The sequence below is a fragment of the Schistocerca cancellata genome, chromosome 2, assembly GCF_023864275.1.
Source record: "Schistocerca cancellata isolate TAMUIC-IGC-003103 chromosome 2, iqSchCanc2.1, whole genome shotgun sequence".
Classification (NCBI taxonomy): domain Eukaryota; kingdom Metazoa; phylum Arthropoda; class Insecta; order Orthoptera; family Acrididae; genus Schistocerca; species Schistocerca cancellata.
In genome coordinates, this window is record NC_064627.1 from 737,851,660 (window position 1) to 737,872,301 (window position 20,642).

The window sequence follows — 20,642 nt, forward strand, 5'->3', positions numbered from 1 at the left end:
GATGTAGATATATCGTTTAGGAGCTTACTCTGCTTAAGTGGATGTAGTCTGTCGATCAACTGGCCCTTAGGAACACAGGTGCACCGAGTACGAGTTATCGGCCTAGAGAGATGCCACACGAATATCACGACAGTAATCCAGCCCTGAATTAATAACTTTGCCTGGCTGGTCAGATATTGGCGACTTCGTATTAGAGTATTACGATTTTTGAATGAAAATCACCACTTTCTAAGAAAAACACACATGCACAGATTAAATACAATGCAAGCCTCATAACATATTTCTCCTTCTCGGTAACGACTGTTGACTCAAATTTGTCCTTACACTGAGACGCAAATCATCATACCAATCCATTACAATATCACTGAACTGTCAGTTACCAATCACGTGCATTTAACACAATTAATCTTTTAGATACTCCGTCTTAAATCTTCTCATTGACTCACAGTAATTACAAACAAGTCCTTGAAATTCAGTATGTTTCAAGCCTAGCTCGGCACTGAGGGTTTTAAAAGGCCACGGGCGGTCAGACCAGAACTTTTGATTTAACATTTCACATAATTTCAATTTGCGGCAGTGACGGTACGGACACATTGGCGACTTCTTTCTTCCTCGTCCAGACAGCGGTTGTCCTCTCAGTTGTCTATGTAACTTCCCATCATGATTTGTCTACACCGCACGATGGAAGTGGTCAGTCACAACGCGTAATGTGTAAAGGAAATTGATACGAGACTGAATAAATAGATGTGGGTTGTTATTAGTGTACATATTTTGGTGTCATCGTCCGTCATTTACTTTGGCACATCCGTATTAGCTACGTTGATTTTCCAATCTCTGACTTAAAACACTCCACTATAGCGAACTCATTTTGAATTCACTTGGATAACAGATCTATAAATCGCTATCCTAGGATAATTTCAACAGTGCTATCACTCATTAACTGTTAAGAGAAACGTTCGAGTTAAATGTGAAAGTAGATTACATTTACACTAGGCCTACAGAGCAACTGAAGGAGCGTTTTGTCACAAAACATTTGTTATTGAATCTCTAGAATCATGTGACTACGTCACACTGCACTGAAATCGTTAAACTACACATCAGATTAAGTTTCGAAATGCTTTAAATATAAATTTAGGGTCACTGGCCGCGTCCAACTCTCGCTTTCAATAATAAATCTCATACACGCATCAAAAAAAGTTCCCAGAACTCCTGAAGATAGGCGTCGACTGAGGATATTGTATCACAGACACAGTCCCTTTGACTGTTCAGAGAAGCCCTAAACCCGCCCAACGATGTAAACAACCATGCGTCCTATTACACGGAGGGGGTCCAACAGCAGATCAGCTCCAGTCATTCCACCAGGAAGGAGGTACATAGCTCGTGTTGTCTGTTGTTCAACCATGCCTAGGTTCGTTCGCGTCCGCATTGTTACTTCGCGCCAGGAAGGGCCCTCAACAAGCGAAGTGTCCAGGCGTCTGGGAGTGAACCAAAGAGATGTTTTTAGGACATAAAGGAGATACAGAGAGACAGGAACTGTTGGTGACAAGCCTCGCTCAGGCCGCCCAAGGCCTACTACTGCAGTGCATGACCGCTACCTACGGTTTGCGGTTCGGAGGAACCCTAACCGCAACGTCGCCATGTTAATAATGCTTTTCATGCAGCCACAGGACTCAAACTGTCCGCAATAGGTTGCATGATGCGTGACTTCACTCCCTACGTAAATATATGGCGAGGTCATTCTTTGCAACCACAACACCATGCAGCGCGGTACAGATGGGCCCAACAACATGCCGAATGGACCGCATAGGATTGGCATCACGTTCTCTTCTCCGATGAGTGTCGCATATGCCTTCAACCAGACAATAGTCGGAGACTTAATTGGAGGCAACTCGGTCAGGCTGAACGCCTTAGACACACTGTCCAGCGAGTGCAGCAAGGTGGAGGTTACCTGCTGTTTTGGGATGGCATTATGTGGGGCCAACGTACGCCGCTGGTGGTCAAAGAAGACGCCATAACGGCTGTACGATACGTGAATGCCATCCTCCGACCGATAGTGCAACATATCAACAGCATTTTGGCGAGGCATGCGCTTTCATGGACGACAATTCGCGCCTACATCGTGCAAATCTTATGAATGACTTCCTTCATGATAACGCCATCGCTCGACTAGAGTGGCCAGCACGTTGTCCAGACATGAATCCTGTCGAAGATGCCGGGGATAGATTGAACGACGTGACCCACGAATCACTCTGATACACGCCGAATCATCGTTGAGGAATGGGACAATCTGGACCGACAGTGCCTTGATGACCTTATGGATAGTATGCCACAACGAAGACTGGCATGCATCAATGCAAGAGGACGAGCTACTGGGTATCAGAGGTACCAGTGCGTACAGTAGTCTGGACCTCCACCTCTTAAGGTCTCGCTGTATGGTGGTACAACATGCAATGTGTGTTTTTCATGAGCAGTACAGAGGGTGGAAATGATGTTTATGTTGATACAATAGCTATGTAAACTATGTTAAAACAGCGACATATTGATCCTAAATACCTTCTGAATCTGGGAATTACCGAAAATGTAACCTGATTATCTCGAGGAATACTAAAGGTGGTGTGTAATCAACTCGAGTAACTGTAAATAAAAGAAAGGGCCGAATAACGAATTGCACTTTGCAAGATTACGGTAAACACACATTGCTCGTCCTCCTTTGCGAGCTTAATCTGTCTGCAGATGTTTCTGAATAAATCGTCGAGTGAGGAACTGTTATTTTATGCCTGTGTACGGATTAAAGTAATCCACGATCCAGCATTCTTTTATCTCGCTGGCCGCATGAGAGTTCTGGCGCAGAGCGCAGTCCCGGCGGTAAGCGCATTACGCAGAATTGGCCTTCTTTGCACGCTAACTGAGCCGCGACCGGCAGCGGGCAGATGGAGTTTGCGGCGAGCAACAAGTTCGCAGATTGGCGCTACAGTTGTTTGCGTTATCGCGAGGCGCCGCGCTATCCATTATGCATGACGGGCAGGCGGTCCGGTCCCAGGCAGCAGGAGGCGGGCGGTAGGCAACCCGCCGTCCTCGGCTCGGCCGCGGAATTGATTACTCGCGCTGCGCGGGGCAGGTGCCGCCGCTCTGACGGTGATTGCCATTCCCTCAAGACTCGGACCGCCCACGCAGCTTTAAAATAAAGCCCGGCTGCGTGCCGTTATCCGTACTGCGGCGACGGCTCTTTCATTCTGACGTGTGGTGTCCCAGCTGTCGCTACCATCTATAGGAGAGGTACAGGAGATGTGGGAAGACGCTGATATTTAGAACGATTCAACAGAAATGCTACTTTTTGAAATCCTGTCTCGACGATCAGAGAAATACAGACCCCTTTTCTCTTTGTATATCAAGCAATAGGCGATTTGGCAGTTGAGGCCCTGGAGGGAGTAGTTACCAATCGTTCACCCCATAGAGAACGGAAATCCGAAAACATCCATACTTCAAATATGGCTGCAGTGTAAGATCAACACTCTCTTCTATCCTATGTAGTTTTGGCTAGGCGATGATGAGTAAGTGAATCAGTCAGTACAAGATCTTTGGTGGTCAGAGACAGTCTGAAAAGCTTGTAAGGATGTTGCACGGTAGATTGTACTAAGAAATAATTCTCAAGAAAAAATTCGATGCTTAGCGCCGTATCCGAGTTATTTAGCATTGAAGTTAGCCAATCAGGCCGTTGTGCACGAATTCAAGAGGCCCGCCAGATGCAGTTAATGGCAGTTGTTTTCACAGCGTAGATGATAGCGGACGAGACTACTCAGCTTTTGCCTCCGGTTCGATCCTTACTACATTTCCGGGTCCAATTTTTGTATCACTCTCTTGTTCGGTTTAAGGAAACCAAACCACAAATGGCTCTGAGCACTATGGGACTTAACATCTGAGGTCATCAGTCCCCTAGAACTTAGAACTAATTAAACCTAACTAAACTAAGGACACCACACACATCCATGCCCGAGGCAGGATTCGAACCTGCGACCTTAGCAGTCGCGCGGTTCCAAACTGAAGCGCCTAGAACCGCATGGCCACTACGGCCGACGAAACCAAACCACAAACACGTTTGGCCAAAAATGGTCGAAATGGCTCCGAGCACCATGGGACTTGACATCTGAGGTCATCACTCCCCTAGAACTTAGAACTACGTAAACCTAACTAACCTAAGGACATCACACACATCCATGCCCGAGGCAGGATTCGAACCTGCGACCGTTGCCGTCGCGCTTTTTCAGACTGAAGTGCCTAGAACCGCTCGGCCACACCGGCCGGCCACATTTGGCGCCACCATCTCTGGGTTTCAGACTGCTTCTGACAACACTGCATGAAAGAACATTTCCTGATTGATTCACCGACTCATATTCGCCCAGCCCGTACCTCTAAGGATAGTAGCTTGAAATTTAGAGAGGTTGTTGGTCTTATACTGTAGGCATCGTTTGAGAAGGTATTGCTTGAAACTCCACCGCCGAGGGGGTGAAGCAGAGGACAAAATTATTTTTTATCTTTTTTTAATACATCGCTATTGAGACCGTTTTGAAGTATAACTACGAACATTGGTACTTGGTTTCTCAGTAAGAAACAAAAAAATACGTGTTTCATCAGTTTTGGAAATCAGACCATAAGAGGGTGAAAAGGTGGATGAATTTTTTAAAAATAAATCATTGTTAAAGAATTACTAAATCATTTCTTATCAGAACTGGTATTTGACATCTTGGTTAGACATAAAAATATGAGTTTTAGTGTTTTTAGAAATTCAACCCACAAGGATGTGAAACAGGGCAAGAAATATTTTATGAAAATATTTCATTACGAAAGCACAACCGCTTTTTGATTAGAAATACATTCGGAAAAGATCATGCTTGTTTAACGTTTATTAACGTGAAAGGCTTAGACAGTGTTGCGATGTATGGACTAAATGAAAGACAGCTTTTTAATAGTCACCATGATAAATTGGGTTTGTCAAGAACTGCATAGAAAAAGAAACGGATCCTTAATAGATTACTTTTTCAGTAGGCTTAACACGTGCTTATAAAATCATTTTTGTTGCAATTACTCCGCAAAGAAACCATTACTGATGACAGAATAGGTACCAACTTCAAATGCGATTCCACGTACAGGAATATTCGATTGAGATGAGAGAATTTAGTATTGGGTGCTTAGACTGGCAGAAATAACAGTAGAACCACTTATCCTATTTGTCTCTTTCTTCTTTTAATTTGCTGTATGAAATTAAATTGAACCCGCTAGAACATTTTAGCTACGCAGAAACTGGCAGCCAAGTAACTGGCGACTAACTCTTTTACAATGCAAGTACAGAAAAAATAATAAAAACTCAACATATAATCTGTGATAAATATCTTCAAACAAGGACAAATGAAGCGGGTACACAGTTTTAGCCAAAGCGAAGTTTTGTAAGGAATACTATATGAAATGCGTATAATGGGTCATAGGACAGCTATGTTCGTTAAATAGAAATATAATCACACATAACACAATCGAACATCTTAACCAAGGGGAAAGTGAAGCATTCAAGCTACATTTTATGGCCATGCTAGCGATATAAAAAGCTACGGGTTGACGACAAAATCCTAGAGGAACGAGAAGATAGAAATTTTAATAACATAACAATTACTGAATTATGAAATGTTCTTAAGTCTATAGAAGATCGAAAACAAACCATGTGAAGAAATTTATGGCAACCAAGGAGTACACCAGAACTACAAAATACAGAAAAGAAATTTCCTGAAATCCGTGACACTCATTAGGAGACTGGACAGTATGTACATTTACACATGTTCAGTGGGCGTGACAACATCCAAATTGGATTAAAGAAAAGTAAAAGAAACTCAGACCATACAGTCTACGTGAGCGAAGCAGCCGGTGCTAAGCTAATTGTACCTATAAGGTCTTCCCGCGAGATATACATATGAAGAAGTAATATTTTGTTTGATTCTTCTGGGAACGAATGCAATCGAATTTTTTACAGTAAATCACGCCTTGATGCAAAACACTTCTTGTAGCTTCTGTCAGTGTAGATGGCTCAGCAACTTCGTCACCGTTTCGAGTTTAGTAGATGTACCCGTAACGGAACCAGTTACTCTTCTTTGGATCTTCTTAATTTCCTGCTTCAGTGCTATGTGATACGGGCCCCAGATTGAAGAGCAATTGTTAGTCGGGCAAGGGTTTCATTGTTTCCTTTCGGGAGGACTACATTTTCTGAAGACTCTTCCAATGAATGACATTTGCCTGCATTAGTTTTGTGTAGTCCTGGCACTTTAAACCCCTCCGTCAGCACACGCTTAGATATTTAATCGATATAACTGCCTCCGAGAATGGCCTTGTCACAGTGGAAACACCGGTTTGGTTTGGCTAACACTTGGATGGGTGACTGTCCGGTTCTGCCGAGCACTGTTGGCAAGCGGGGTGCACTCAGCCTTCGTGAGGGTAATTGAGAAGTTACTCGATTGAGTAGGAGCGGCTCCGGTGATGAACACTGACAGTGGCCGGGAGATCGGTGTGCTGATCACATGCGCCTCCGTATCCGCATCCAGTGATGCCTATCGATTGAGGATGACACGGCAATCGGTAGATAGAGTTGAGCCTTCCGAGGCCTGTTCGGTCGGAGTAGCGTATTAACTGCCTACAGTGATTGTTCTGTAAAAATTTAATCATAAAGTGTCTTTTTGCCTACTTGTGCATAATGCGTAACATTTATGTTGAGGGTTAACCATATGCAGGTCTTTCAGCATTTCGCCATAGTTTTCTAACATTGCCACTTCGCTATAATAAACAGCACCATCCACAGAAATCCTTACGGAACTTATGACATTATCCATTAGGTTATACTTATATTCTGCGGAAATTGCTCCTCTTATATAACGCCCTTGGCATATGCCCGACGATAACATTACATCAAAAAATAAATCTCTTTAATAATGGCATGCTGTGTTGCTTATAATGCCTCTTCTAGAATTATATCTAAATATTATATCTAAATATCTTTGTAGCAAGCTGATCAAGTGCGAAGTACTTTTTTTGATTCTTTGACTCCACCTTCTGTTAAAAAAAATTCTGTTCTCTCTGCACATTGTCATTTTTAAATATATCCAGTCTCGCACAGCGTGTCACGGATTTCAAGAAATTATTTTCTGTATTTTACAGCTCTGGTATACTGCTTGGTTGACATAAATTTCTTCAGCAGGTATTTTTTCTGTCATCAATGGAGTTAAATGCATTTTATAATTCTGTATACGTTACGTTATCAACACTTCTGTCTTCTGTTTCCTTTTGGATTTTGTCATCAAACAATAGCTTTTTATAAGACCCAACCGAGTGAGCCATGGCCATAAAATGTAGCTTGAATGCTTCACTTTCCCCTTGGTTAAAATGTTTGGTTATATTACATGCCATTGGCTGTCTAACTTACTAACAAATCTGTCCCATGATTCATTATGTAAATTTATACAGTGTTCTGTATAAAACTCCGTTTCTGCTAAAATGATGCATAAGCTTGATTTGTTCTTGTTTGAACATATTTATTACAGACCATCTGTTTTGTTTTTATTAGTTTTCTGTGACTGCGTTTCAAATATTCAATTCCTTCTATCTTTGCTTAAAGCCTTCTTGGTAAGAACTTCCACTGCAGTTTCATCTTTACACTGCCCATAACGGTAATTACATTTTTGTTAATCTTTTTTGAAACATATCCTATGTACTTCCCATTGTATTCTAGGTAAACTTTATACAGTTTAAATTCCGTTTTCACAGCGTTATTAAGTACTATGCTCCTTCTTGTCCAGGCTCTGATGTAACGTTGTTTGGTATGCACATGGTATACACTTACATAACTTAAGATAGGAAAAAAGATCAGTGGTAATCAGGATGAGGAACGATGTTCGATATAGCCTTGTAAACGAATCATTCGAGCAGTCCACGAAATAAGTCTGCGACGTCTTCACAAAGCACCTTGCCTACTGGTCATGATATTTCATGTTATGTCGTTCGGGTCATCGGATGCTATGATCCAACAGTTATCTCTCAGTTAGCCACAGACACTTACATAACTTAAGATAGGAAAAAAGATCAGTGGTAATCAGGATGAGGAAGGATGTTCGATATAGCCTTGTAAACGAATCATTCGAGCAGTCCACGAAATAAGTCTGCGACGTCTTCACAAAGCACCTTGCCTACTGGTCATGATATTTCATGTTATGTCGTTCGGGTCATCAGATGCTATGATCCAACAGTTATCTCTCAGTTAGCCACAGACACCACTAATTTTCTGGTGATATCGCCGTCACAATTAAGGGTAGCGCATGCCACATGCGGCTCTCACTAAGAATGAGGACTTGATTGGTAATGCCCCTGCATCTTTTAAAGTCGCAGTTATGTTCACTTTATGAATGTAGCTGCCAAACGTGGATTTTTGGATCCCTTACGAGAGTGCCCACAGCCTGTCGTGAACGCGATGAACACATTTGGGGGTGCAAGCGATTCCTCGACCTCCATCTAGCGGCTTGCACCACGTTGTTCAGGATCACATAGCTAAGACGTAAATACGCATTCTCGTGAGTCACAAGGGACCCTTCGTATTTCAAAAGAGATACAAGGGACTAGATTTCCTGCACACACATTTTTGCAAAGGAGAGAGTGTTTTGAGCTTTTGTTAATGCACGTCTACGTTCCATAAGACGATCTGAGAACTTCGTTGGCAGAGAACATATTAATTTTTATTGCATTTTGATGAATCTACAGCCAAATAGTAACGTATGTAGAGAGGAAAGAGTAGCGTTACGTATATCCCCCTGGCTTTGACCCGCGACGTATGACGTGACACAGAGGGATTCCACTCTCGCCTGCGTACAGCAAGCGAGGAGGAACGCTGGGAAGACTCCTGGATTGAAAGTGCACGAGTTCAGATCCCCGCCCTCCCATTCGGATTTAAACTTCCCGTGGTTAGAATAAACCACTGAATGTAAACTGCAAAAAGTTCTCGATATAGGTGCAGACACGATTAAGCAACCTTGCTTAATCCAAGACAAGCTTGCATTCCGCCTGTATTGTAATCAGTTCCGTGAGTTTTTTTTTTTCATTTTTTTATTCGAACTCTGTTCACTTACTATTACCGCTTACCCATTTATAGGTTCGTCCAGGAGAGTAAAACACGTATGTTTATTTAGCACGCATTTTCATGAAACTGTTCAAGAATCACCATAGTAAACTGTTAATAGTCATACGGTTGCTGTCTGAATATGCTGCTTATGTGTGCCTACATTTGGCACACAAAAGTTCTTTATACTGTTTCGTATCTACGTCTTTCCACCGCAAGCAACCATACGTGTGGCTCAAACTACGGTGTGTGTCACAACCTTTTTTGTGCTACTGTATTTCATTCTCTATTAGTGGTTGCGTAAGATATGACGCAGAAAGTAATGACGTTCTTAACTCGAGTTCCACTGGGTAAGCAAACCCGTTACAAAGCGCTCTGTTGTCTTTGAAGTTTCTCCTTCTTCTCTCTCTTGCGCGGCAATTCTCTCTTCCTCTTGCTCGCTATCTCTTTTTTACTAGCCAGTTTAACAAATTAGGACCAGTCCCAGACCGAGGAAGTTATTCCCACTGTTCTTCTAATAATATTCTGTCTGTTATATACCTTTCACACAATTGGATTTATGTGAGGTGCTCCTTTTATTTTGATTTGTCGAAGAGGACCCATTTCAGTGACTACATGTCGACGGTAGAGAAGTATCAGGTTTGCCGTCTATACGGCTACTACAGGGTGTTTCAAAAATGACCGGTATATTTGAAACGGCAATAAAAACTAAACGAGCAGCGATAGAAATACACCGTTTGTTGCAATATGCTTGGGACAACAGTACATTTTCAGGCGGACAAACTTTCGAAATTACAGTAGTTACAATTTTCAACAACAGATGGCGATGCAAGTGATGTGAAAGATATAGAAGACAACGCAGTCTGTGGGTGCGCCATTCTGTACGTCGTCTTTCTGCCGTAAGCGTGTGCTGTTCACAACGTGCAAGTGTGCTGTAGACAACATGGTTTATTCCTTAGAACAGAGGATTTTTCTGGTGTTGGAATTCCACCGCCTAGAACACAGTGTTGTTGCAACAAGACGAAGTTTTCAACGGAGGTTTAATGTAACCAAAGGACCGAAAAGCGATACAATAAAGGATCTGTTTGAAAAATTTCAACGGACTCGGAACGTGACGGATGAACGTGCTGGAAAGGTAGGGCACCCGCGTACGGCAACCACAGAGGGCAACATGCAGCTAGTGCAGCAGGTGATACAACAGCGCCCTCGGGTTTCCGTTCGCCGTGTTGCAGCTGCGGTCCAAATGACGCCAACGTCCACGTATCGTCTCATGCGCCAGAGTTTACACCTCTATCCATACAAAATTCAAACGCGGCAACCCCTCAGCGCCGCTACCATTGCTGCACGAGAGACATTCGCTAACGATATAGTGCACAGGATTGATGACGGCGATATGCATGTGGGCAGCATTTGGTTTACTGACGAAGCTTATTTTTACCTGGACGGCTTCGTCAATAAACAGAACTGGCGCATATGGGGAGCCGAAAAGCCCCATGTTGCAGTCCCATCGTCCCTGCATCCTCAAAAAGTACTGGTCTGGGCCGCCATTTCTTCCAAAGGAATCATTGGCCCATTTTTCAGATCCGAAACGATTACTGCATCACGCTATCTGGGTATTCTTCGTGAATTTGTGGCGGTACAAACTGCCTTAGACGACACTGCGAACACCTCGTGGTTTATGCAAGATGGTGCCCGGCCACATCGCACGGCCGACGTCTTTAATTTCCTGAATGAATATTTCGATGATCGTGTGATTGCTTTGGGCTATCCGAAACATACAGGAGGCGGCGTGGATTGGCCTCCCTATTCGCCAGACATGAACCCCTGTGACTTCGTTCTGTGGGGACACGTGAAAGACCAGGTTTACAGACGCCAGAAGGCTTCGTAAATGGCCGCCACCTGTCGGAGCTTCTTCAAGCTATAGGGGCTGAGGCAGGAATATTTCACGATGTTTCACAACAATTTTCATATTTTTTCAAACGAATTTGGTGGAGAAAAGAATGTGTTGCATTACTTATTGAACGCTACTAGTATGCTAGTTTTGATGTCAAGAAGCTCTCCCCAATTTGTAGTAGAATTTCTGGTACACCCAAAATGGGTGTATATATATATATATATATATATATATACACTCCTGGAAATGGAAAAAAGAACACATTGACACCGGTGTGTCAGACCCACCATACTTGCTCCGGACACTGCGAGAGGGCTGTACAAGCAATGATCACACGCACGGCACAGCGGACACACCAGGAACCGCGGTGTTGGCCGTCGAATGGCGCTAGCTGCGCAGCATTTGTGCACCGCCGCCGTCAGTGTCAGCCAGTTTGCCGTGGCATACGGAGCTCCATCGCAGTCTTTAACACTGGTAGCATGCCGCGACAGCGTGGACGTGAACCGTATGTGCAGTTGACGGACTTTGAGCGAGGGCGTATAGTGGGCATGCGGGAGGCCGGGTGAACGTACCGCCGAATTGCTCAACACGTTGGGCGTGAGGTCTCCACAGTACATCGATGTTGTCGCCAGTGGTCGGCGGAAGGTGCACGTGCCCGTCGCCCTGGGACCGGACCGCAGCGACGCACAGATGCACGCCAAGACCGTAGGATCCTACGCAGTGCCGTAGGGGACCGCACCGCCACTTCCCAGCAAATTAGGGACACTGTTGCTCCTGGGGTATCGGCGAGGACCATTCGCAACCGTCTCCATGAAGCTGGGCTACGGTCCCGCACACCGTTAGGCCGTCTTCCGCTCACGCCCCAACATCGTGCAGCCCGCCTCCAGTGGTGTCGCGACAGGCGTGAATGGAGGGACGAATGGAGACGTGTCGTCTTCAGCGATGAGAGTCGCTTCTGCCTTGGTGCCAATGATGGTCGTATGCGTGATTGGCGCCGTGCAGGTGAACGCCACAATCAGGACTGCAGACGACCGAGGCACACAGGGCCAACACCCGGCATCATGGTGTGGGGAGCGATCTCTTACACTGGCCGTACACCACTGGTGATCGTCGAGGGGACACTGAATAGTGCACGGTACATCCAAATCGTCATCGAACCCATCGTTCTACCATTCCTAGACTGGCAAGGGAACTTGATGTTCCAACAGGACAATGCACGTCCGCATGTATCCCGTGCCACCCAACGTGCTCTAGAAGGTGTAAGTCAACTACCCTGGCCAGCAAGATCTCCGGATCTGTCCCCCATTGAGCATATTTGGGACTGGATGAAGCGTCGTCTCATGCGGTCTGCATGTCCAGCACGAACGCTGGTCCAACTGAGGCGCCAGGTGGAAATGGCATGGCAAGCCGTTCCACAGGACTACATCCAGCATCTCTACGATCGTCTCCATGGGAGAATAGCAGCCTGCATTGCTGCGAAAGGTGGATATACACTGTACTAGTGCCGACATTGTGCATGCTCTGTTGCCTGTGTCTATGTGCCTGTGGTTCTGTCAGTGTGATCATGTGATGTATCTGACCCCAGGAATGTGTCAATAAAGTTTCCCCTTCCTGGGACAATGAATTCACGGTGTTCTTATTTCAATTTCCAGGAGTGTATATATATATATATATATATATATATATATATAAAAACAGCTATAAGCATTATTTTACTGCCTTCGCCATTGAACATTCCAATGTCTTGCAAATCGTATCATACCTTGTGAAAGAGTGAGTTGAAAACAATTAACAAGTCTACAATGGCTGGCTGTACCCACCTCGATACGGCACGAAATCTCCGAAGCAGATAAAAAGGTAAATATGAAACAGCACATTGGAAATTACAAAACTTCTCTCGTAAGAAGATAAATGAGAGAAACGTTCATTCAAACAGCTTCATTAAAATGAAATGAGCAAACAATACTTGATGTCTATAAATTTCGATGTCATTAAGTTATTTTTGGAAAAGCTACGGAATCCCTTTAATATTCAAGTGATCACAGAACGAATGCAATGGGGAAATACCTCCACTTGTGACACAGGAGGCACTGCGTTTCAGATCTCTAATGGAAGAGCGCTCATTAAAAACAGTGCGTTACATTTTCAGAAAAGGACGCACAAAGCACAATTTTATATCTATTTTTGTTCCAGATGTAGATGTTCTGGATGGAAAGCTAACTAAGACAGAAGTTAAAATTAACTTTCTGCATATATTATTGGAAGCCCATCAACTTTTTCCAATCCAGGATGCTCTTTAAGTAATTAATACTAACATGAAAGAAAAGATTGAGAGCGATTTCTCGCCGGATGGCGGCGAGGTTAAACCTCGACATCGACTGAAGAGTTATATTTAACCGGTCATGACAAGAGGGATTCAACATACATCACACAGCACCGATTATACTCGTACATCAGCTATTAAAACACAAGGAGATTTTAAACTTTCAGGAGGACCCGAAAACTGTCTTTTGGTGTGGAAACTGAATTAACAGAATGCATGGAGGTTTGCTACACAAGCACCTCGGTGGTTCAGGGGCTACGTTTAACTGTTTCAATAGGAGCCTGGAATGTGTAATGGTTCTTTATTTACGTGACCATTACGGCACTCCAACCCCAGTTCTCGATACCAGTAATATCGTACTACTTTTCTGCGAAGTAGCAGACATATTTTTGTGACAATATTCACATTTGGTTTTATTAATGTATAGGTACTCCGATGTATTACAGTGATATGGTTCTTGTGTGTATTCATTTCTGTGAGAGTGTCATAATCTTTGACTTACTTGTAACCGTTTTGGCGCGAATGCGCACAGAGCAGTCTTTGTGTCACTTTGCAGAAGTTAAGTTGATTTTCGCTTTGTAAAAGAACAGTCAAGTCTTGTGTTTGGTTAAAAATGGAAATTAAATATATGAAGATTGATGCAAAACTGTTTTCTTAATTATGTGACAATTAAGAAGAAGTATATGTGAATTTACGAGAAGTTTAATAAAAATGTGGATCGTGAACACCAAGTGAAAAATTATTTCTATCATACCATTGTTCTGATCTGGGATTGTTTGATCATTAAGAATTTCCTGAAAAACGCATTTGTTAGGTCTTCAAATATTACTAAAATACAGATCTGGAGCTTCTAGCAGTCAAAGTGGAATCACCCTAGAATCAACAAGGTGAGCCATAAGAACTTCGACGAAATCTACGTGGGAATCCATTCAAGATAAGTGCCAAAATTAATGACTTTTTTACAGTGACTCCATTATTTCCATTCTGACGATACCATCCACAGTCAATAACTTTGTTGTTGCCCGATAAAGCGAACATATGCTGCGTGAGCAACAGCATTAATCTGATTTCTAACCTACTTTGCAAGTGGTGGTATTGTTAGAAATGTCACAATTCTGAACATGGTAGGGAAGCTAGAATATCTGAAAAGGGAAACGCTAAGGCTCAGTCTAGATATCGTGAGGGTCAGTGGCGTACGGTGTAAGGGACACAAGGATATCTAGCCAGATCAGCGGAAATGGCATAACAAGAATAGGATTCGTTATGATTAGGAAGGAAGAGCAGAGAGTTACTGTTAATTCAGTGACAGAATATCCTCGTCAGAACTGACAGCAAACCGTCACTATCAACAATAGCTCAGATGTATATACGCCGACTTCACAAGCCGAAGATGAAGACATAGGTAAAGTACATTAGGATGGTAAACGGGTAATTCAGTATGTAAGGCGAGATGAAAATCAACTAGTCATGGTGGATAGGAATACGGTTGTAGGGGAAGGAACAGAAGGAAGCGTTACTGGAGAATATGGGCTTTGTACTAGGAATGAGAGAGGAGATAGTAAATTTCAGCTATTAATAGCGAATACTCTGTTCAAGAATCACAAGAGGAGGAGGTATACTTGGACAAGGCCGGGAGATACAGGAAGATTTCAGTTAAATTTCATCATGGTCAGGCACAAACTCCCGAATCTAATACTGGATTGAAGGGGTACTCAGGAGCAGATATAGCAGATGTAGACGCAGATCATAATTAGGTAATGGTGAAGAGTAGGCTGAAGATTAAGAAACTAATCAGAAAGAATCAATGTGCAGAGAAGTGGTATACGGAAGTACTAAGGAATGAAGTGGTACGCTGGAGTTCTCTGAGGCTAGAGATATTACGATAGCGAATAGATGAGTAGGCAGTTCAGTTCCAAATGAATGGACTTTCCTAAAAAGGGTCATCACAGAAATTGGAAAGAAAGCCGTAGGTACAAAGAAAGTAACTTCGGAGAAATCACCGGTAACAGAAAAAATATTTCAGTTGACCGATGAAAGACGAAAATACAAAAATGTTTAGGGTAATTAAGGAATATAGAAATACAAGTCACTATGGAATGAAATAAATAGGAAGCGCATGGAAGCTAAGGCATGATGGCTGCATATGAAATGTGAAGCAATAGAAAAAAAAGTGATGATCGGAAGGACTGACTCAGCAAACAGAAAAGCGAAATTAAAAGCAACGGTGATAAAATTAAGAACGCAATGGGAATTCCACTGTTAAATGCAGACGAGAGAGCGGATAGGTGGAACGAGTACATTGAAGGCCTCTATGGAGGGGAAGACCTGTCTGATGACGTGATAGAACAAGATACAGGACTCGATATAGAAGAGATTGCATCCTTATTTAGACGAGCTCTGTAAGACTTAAAATCAAACAGGGCTGAAGTGATAGATAACATTCCATCAGAATTTCTACAATCACTGAGGGAACTGGCAACAAAACGATTGTTCACGTTGGTGTGTAGAATGTTTGAGTCTGGCGATATACCATCTGACTTTCGGAGATACATGATCTAGACAATTCCGAAGATTGTAAGAGCCGACAGTTGCGAGAATTATCGCACAAGCTTCTTAACAGCTCATGCATCAAAGTTGCTGACATGAATAATATATTGGGAACAGGTAGATGAGGATCAGTTTGCCTTTAGAAAAGGTAAAAGCACCAAAGAGGCATTTCCGACGTTGCAGTTTGTAATAGAAGTAAGACAAAAGAAAAATCAAGAGAGGTTCATGGGATTCGTCGACTTGGAGAACCCGTTCGACACCGTAAAATAGTGGGAGATATTCGAGATTTTGAGAAAAACAGGGGTAAGCTATAGGATAAAACTGGTTGTATACAATATGTACAAGAACCAATAATAAGCGTGGAAGACGAAAATTGAAAGGAATAAAAGGGGTGTAAGATAGGGATGTATTCCTGCACCCCTATTGTTCAAGCTATACGTCAAAGAAGAAATGACGGAAATAAAAGCAAGGTTCATGAGTGAAATTAAAGTTCGCGGTGAAAGGATATAAATGATAAGATTCGCTGGTGAAATTGCTGTCCTCAGAGAAAGTGAATAACAATTAGAAGGAACTGATGAATGAAATGAACAGTCTACTTAGTACAATATACGGCTTGAGAGCTAATCTAAGAAAGACGAATGTAATGAGAAGTAGTAGAAATGAAAGCAGCGAGAAACGTTAGGATTTGTGATTACGAAGTAGATGAAGTTAAGGAATTTTGCTACCTAGGCAGAAAAATAAGCCATGACGGACGGAGCAAGGAGAACATAAAAAGCCGACTAGCACAGGTAGAAAGGGTATTCCTGGCCAAAAGAAGTCTATTGTATCAACCATGGAAAGAAAAATTCCTGGGAATGTAAGTTTGGAGCACAGGATTGTATGGTATGTTGGACTGCTGGAAAACCGGAAAAGAAGAGACTCGAAGCATTTGAGATGTGGCACTACAGAAGAATGTTGAAAATTAGGTGGAATGATAACATAAGGAACGAGGAGGTTCTCCGCAGAATCGGCGAGGCAAGAAATATATGTAAAACACTGACAGGATGGCGGGATCTCTGTTAAGACGTATACAAAACAGTGAAGCGCATATGCATATACCGGTATTCGTGCTCACATCGACGATGTGGATCTTCTATCTTAACTTTCAATTACAAAACATGAAAGTAGAAACTGAAGTACCTTACCGTTGCGTTTAAGAGGTAGCTAAAACTCTTTGAACACCGTAACACTTCACAAAATATATTGCCTCTCGAAGCAGGTGCTTACAAGAAACCCAAAATTCAACATGTGCCCGCAGTCACGATCGAAAAAACTGCTTTATACAGTGCCTTCCACAAGTACAATTTAAGAATCGGTAAATATTATTAGAGAGACTAGGAACTACATTCTGGTCGCTGTTCGGCCACCCTGATTGGGATTTTCATAGCGGTTCCAAAGAAAAACGATATATTACCGGAATGATTGTTTAAATAGAACACGGTCAACTTATTTCCATACTTCACTTAGAAAGGCTCGTACTCCAACACTAATGACTTATTTGTTGATGAAATGTTGAAATCTATCTTTTACACCAAGGCGGCAAAACTACTATCTATAGATGCAGAATATTTGCAAATTACGACTACAGCTACTTTTAAGCATTCCATTGTTGATGGAGCTATGGAGAATTCAGCCCTAAGGTAAATCATGGGGAAAAAAAAGAAATCGCTTCATAGTGAAGGTAAATACTCTAAGAGCCATCTGCGGAGGCAGTATCTGCGGCTGACGACTTGTGGTGTCACTTTGCGAGTGGTGCTGTTGGTCCGTGGTTTAACATTGTAAATTACTGAAGATTTATACAATCAAAACGTGGTCCTAAAACGAAAATCTGCTCCTCTAACCGATGTGTACGAAACAGGAAACCTTTACTGCCCAATCTGCAGTTATTCCTCTTCTGTGGTCGGTGTGGCTACAAACTCTTCACGTGCGTCCATCCGATTACTACTACCATTGCTAACTGATCTCTACATGTTCATATCACAGAATTTTCTTGACTTCTATTAGTGATGCTACCTCATGCTCTATTATTTCATATGGTGGTCTCCTAGTTTGTGGACTGTGTTCCAAAGGAAGGTACCTTCACATCCATGTAACAACTTTGACACTGGTGAACCAAAGGCATCGGCGCAACACTGCAGTTCAATGTTATATTCGTGTGACTACGACGTAAATGTAAGTTATTTGCGTGAGAACTTCTGTTTTGGTAATCTGCTGTAGAATAAACGATTCTAGTGTGACAAAGTTCTTTGAGAGCCACGGAAGTGAACTAAACTATCCAACCGGCTAACTTCAGGCCATCCTACGTCGAAACCTGTACATAAAATCTGCAGTCTTGCTAGCATCGCTACTCGTGAACTTCGTCGACACGTTCCCAACTAGCCACTAAGGAAATATGAACAGATGGGCCAATGCCGCCCACTACTTGGCCAACATTGCAATTGATCGCTACCTGATGTACGGAAATAGTCTCGTCTGATCTTGTCTTTTAAAGAACTCTTCAGAGAACGCGTCATCACTGAGAGATTTACGACCAACTCCTTCGTACATTCAAATGCAGTACAGCTGGACACATTTCTCTTTAAATGTTGTTCCCTAATTGTTTTCCGATCATATGACCCATTAATATCTGAAGCCGAACGCGCCAATGCAGTGTACATCAGATTTCGCAATATTTTATTCATCGTAATAAAGTGTATTTGGGTCTGTGGGTAAGAATTATGTAATGTAAAGAAGAGTATTTCCGATAATAACTGTACATTAAACTCTCATTTAATGCTTGTCTGCTTACAAAATCCAACTAAAACTGTGTGTCCTATGCTCATAGTAATCGAAACAACCCTCACATAGCTTACTCTGACAATAGGTCACATGGTTTCTGCTTGCATCTACTAAAGAGATCGTACACTAATGGCCATTAAAATCGCTACACCACGAAGATGACGTGCTACAGACACGAAATTTAACCGACAGGGAGAAGATGCTGTGATATGCAAGTGATTGGCTTTTCAGAGCATTCACACAAGGCTGGCGCCGGTGGCAACACCTACAACATGCTGACATGAGGAAAGTTTTCAATCGATTTCTCATACACAAACAGCAGTCGTCCGGCATTGCCTGGTGAAACTTTGTTGTGATCCCTCGTGTAAGGAGGACAAATGCGTACCATCACGATTCCGACGTTGATAAAGGTCGGATTGTAGCCTATCGCGATTGCAGTTTATCGTATGGCGACATTGCTGCTCGCGTTGGTCGAGATCCAATGACTGTTAGCAGAATAAGGTGTCGGTGGGTTGAGGAGAGTAATACGGAACGCTGTACTGGATCCCAATGGTCTCGTATCACTAGCAGTCGAGATGACAGGCATCTTATCAACATAGGTGTAACGGATCGTGCAGCCACGTCCCGATCCCTCAGTCAACACATGGGGACGTTTGCAAGACAACAACCATCTGCACGAACAGTTCGACAACGTTTGCAGCAGCATGGACTATCAGCTCGGAAACCAATGCTGCGGTTACCATTGACGCTGCATCATAGACAGGAGCGCCTGCGATGGTGTACTCAACGACGAACCTGGGTGCACGAATGGCAAAATGTCATTTTTTCGGATGAAACCAGGTTCTGTTTACAGCATCATGATGGTCGCATCCGTGTTTGGCGACATCGCGGTGAACGCACATTGGAAGCGTGTACTTGTCATCGCCATACTGGCGTATCACCCGGCGTGATGGTATGGGGTGCCACTGGTTACACGTCTCGGTCACTTCTTGTACGCATTGACGGCACTTTGAACGCTGGACGTTACATTTCAGATGAGCTACGACCCGTGGCTCTACCCTTCATTCGATTCCTGCGAAACCCTACATTTCAGCAGGATAATGCACGACCGCATGTTGCAGGTCCTGTACGGGCCTTTCTGGGTACAGAAAATGTTCGACTGCTGCCTTGGCCAGCACATTCTCCAGATCACTCACCAATTGAAAACGTCTGGTCAGTGTTGGCCGAGCAAATGGCTCGTCTCAATACGCCAGTCACTACTCTTGATGAACTGTGGTATCGTGTTGAAGCTGCATGGGCAGCTGTACCTGTACACGCCATCCAAGCTCTGTTTGACTGAATGCCGAGGCGTATCAAGGCCGTTATTACGACCAGAGGTGGTTGTTCTGGGTACTGCTTTCTCAGGATCTATGCACCCAAACTGCGTGAAAATGTAATCACATGTCAGTTCTAGTATAATATACTTGTCCAATGAATACCCGTTTATCATCTGCATTTCTCCTTGGTGTAGCAATTTTAATGGCCAGTAGTGTACAATATTGATATCAATGATGAATTAATAGTTTTAAAAATGTGACTACTGGATATTTTGATCATACACCTTAGATATTTTCATGCAGACATAATTTGGTGTAGTTTTGTGAATACGAAATTTCCAGTAGTAAAACTCAGTATCAAAGCAATGGTAATTCAGTATTGGCTTTTCCTCAGCGTATTCCTTTAGAATTCGGACCGTTGCATCGGTCTACTTACTTTTAGAGTTACAGCGTACATTTTAATAATTTTTACGTGATGAAGAGTTGTGGAAATACAAGACCTCTGAAACCGTAATCTGACGTACCGTTGATGTGAGTTGTGAAGCTTTCTGACCGAGTCACTGCACGTGCTCTTTATTCACTAATCAGTGTCCCTAATGAACGACA

General features: G+C 43.0%; 1 protein-coding gene across 1 annotated transcript in view; it reads right to left on the minus strand.

The window, feature by feature from the left end:
• The window catches only part of LOC126158202 (uncharacterized), a 124,354-nt gene that overhangs the window by 75,508 nt on the left and 28,204 nt on the right, over positions 1 to 20,642 (minus strand). The gene's annotated exons all lie outside the window — the stretch shown is intronic.